The following is a 2,787-nucleotide window of genomic DNA, read 5'->3' on the forward strand; positions in this document are numbered from 1 at the left end:
TGGGAGTTACGTTACGAGTTTTCCTCTCCTTGGGTAATTACGAGCACATCCTTCTCCTTGTTTCAATTACGTTAACAATTGTGCAATTACAGAATTTTTTCAGAATTTTATTTATTTACAATTTTCCCGTTTTTCGTCCCATTGTTCTTCAGTTTCGGATGAAATTACCATTATTATCTCTATTTATCGCGTTTTCTGAATAACGCTTAATCGATATCTTTCTCTCCATCTCTTTTTCCGGTACCAGCCGCCGCTATGTTTCCATGCTCGTAATCTCAAAGATACATCTAACGTTCCCAACGTTTTCGATCTCTCACTTTCCAGATCACGGCCTGATAACAATCCGAGAACGTTATAAAATTATGTACCCAGCCTTTCCGCGTTACTTAATAATTTCAATCGCGTAAACAACGAATCGAACGTCGCAATTTATATCAAAACACTATAATTAGCTGGATATAGCTTATATACCTTATTCCAAAGTGAATCTGTTCTTTAGATTAGAATCAGAATCTAATTCATCCAATTGTATTCTTAAACCTCGGGGAAACCGGCTATTGACCGCTCGAGACTCGAGACAAGTTTCGAGTTTATATAAATAGTGGGGAGAAGCATAAACACAAATAAACGTACGCATTTTCCATATCTCTTTCAGTAGAACGAAAATTCCATTCCCCCCCTTCTTTTCTAATCGAATTCTCCCGATCGATCAAAAACCCGTTTCCCCCGGTTCGCTGATGAACTTTTTGCCCGTTCCGATTCGATTCATATCGCGAAAATTAGTTTCCTAGACTCGAACTCGTTCCGTCTGATCGATCGTTACGTCACGAGGAAATTATCGAGAAGCGTTCTTGAAGAGGGGGAAGGAGGAGGAGGGATCCTTGTCCCGCGGAAACGCGTCGATCCAGAACCGTTCCTGTTTATGAATGGACTTGATTCCTCCTCTCCGTCCAACAGCCTCATTTCCGCGTCCACCTGCCAATCTACGCCCCCCCTCCTCTCGGTTTCCACCTTTCACCGCTCTATTTTCCCGCCTATTCGCCACTCTATCGAGCAATAGCCACGCGCCAACTCGCTTTACTTTCCGGCAGATGGAACGGTGAACGCTTTTTTTCAGTGTTGACGAATAAGTTTGAACACCGTCTCTCGAGATTCCAATTGGTCGAAGCGAGGGAACGAAACGGAGGATTAATTAGAGCAGGATGAGAGAAAAAACGTTATTACCGCGAAAAAACGGATAGGATATTGTTCTCGGGGGAAATGTGTTTCTCGATGATCGACATTTGACGCGAGGAACGTAAAAAAAAAACGGGGAAAAAAGCGTATATAGAACGCGTAATATAAGTATAGTACTCGTATATAGAACGTGTAAAGCGAGAGCGGTTTTTACGAGCAAACGGTGGCTCGCGTGGACGAAGGATAAAATTTGACGAGGAGTGGGGGAAGGCGTTCGCGCTTCGCTCACTCGGTTGACGGACCGTTTAAACGGTCGTATTAATTTATGGGAACGACGAGCCGAGTCGAATACACGTAGGCGCGGATAGAAACCAACGTGACGTGGCGTGTCAGGAATATCGAGAGAGCGCGTGTCCCGGAACGAATCGTGACGTTATCACCGACGATGGAATTAATTATCGGGGAAAAGGGAAGGAACGGTCGATTATTCCCGCGCTTGCTTCTTCTCTCGAGAAACGAAACGAAACGAACGTGGCGTCGAAAAGCGTGGGAAGAGCGATAATCGCGTGGCTGGCAAACGGGATCGTTGCAGATTCCGATGGCGCGAAATCGATGGCGTTTTCCAGGGCGGATTTACGGATCCATTGTTTCCCATCCATGTTTTCGATCTCGGATCTCGCTCGTCGAATTTCACGACGTCGTTGCGTTAATTATTCTCTCCGGATCGGACCGGTCGGAGTGAAATTGGCTAATAATTTTACAAGTCCGTAAACGGGGGAAACACGGCGGGAAGCTGTTAAATCGATGGTTTCTGTTATCAAGCGCGTGGAAACGGGCAAACGGGGATTCCGCGCGAGGAGGGGGGATTGGTAACCGGTCGGCCATTGTCGCACGCCAGATTTCCACGTTGTAGTGGCCCATTGATGGGTGGATTCGGTCCGCTATCTGCCTCGCCTCGGCCTCGATATTTGCTTGTTAAGTGACGGTATTGACGCGCCGCGACAAGCAAATATCCATAATCGAGGATCGGGTAATTGCTTTCGTTCGAGATACGAGCGTCCCCCTCCCTTCCATCCCCCCGATTCGAGGATGCATCCGTAGAAACTTTTCGCGCTTTATTGCCACCGAAACGCAATTTAACGGATTGGTAAGTTAATTCGGTTCCGAGTTTTCGAAGGACAAACGAGAATGGTTGATCGATTTTTCGCGACGTATCTTTAATCTCTTTTGGAACTGGAATTTTCGTACCAGTCTGAATATAATCGTCCACGAAAACGGAGTCCAGCTTTCTTGCGAAGCGAATTACTTTGGCCGGAGTTTACAAACGTTATTTAAAGTTTTGGAAGAACATTGGCTGGTGATTCGAAGTCTGTCCGTTCCTCGGTTCGGTGGCGCGGTCTCGCGACTTCCCCCTCCACTTCTTAATTCGGGATTAATTCAATTTCACGCTGTCGGCCAAAGTCCTCTCTCGTCCTCGCCATTGATTCCACTTTGGAATTTCGCCGCGAGCGAAAAAATAAACAAACGTATCCTTCGCTTCTGGAATCAATTCTTCCCCCCTCCTCCCCCCTTTTTTTCTCGCGGGCGTTTAAATCGACCAACTTTCCGCGC

The 2,787-nt window shown here is 46.4% G+C and overlaps 1 long non-coding RNA gene across 3 annotated transcripts in view; it reads right to left on the minus strand.

Annotated features, from left to right (window-relative positions):
• Positions 1 to 2,787, minus strand: part of LOC102676259 — a 16,346-nt gene that overhangs the window by 4,058 nt on the left and 9,501 nt on the right. For 2 of the 3 annotated variants that reach the window (XR_420631.2, XR_420635.2), the window contains exon 2: positions 444 to 452. This is a non-coding gene — a long non-coding RNA (uncharacterized LOC102676259). Of the gene's footprint in view, positions 1 to 441; positions 453 to 2,787 lie in introns of those variants that run through there. The other variant, XR_004150570.1, reaches the window with a different exon arrangement.

The sequence above is a fragment of the Apis dorsata genome, unplaced genomic scaffold (genome assembly GCF_000469605.1).
Source record: "Apis dorsata unplaced genomic scaffold, Apis dorsata 1.3 scaffold_28, whole genome shotgun sequence".
Lineage (NCBI taxonomy): Eukaryota > Metazoa > Arthropoda > Insecta > Hymenoptera > Apidae > Apis > Apis dorsata.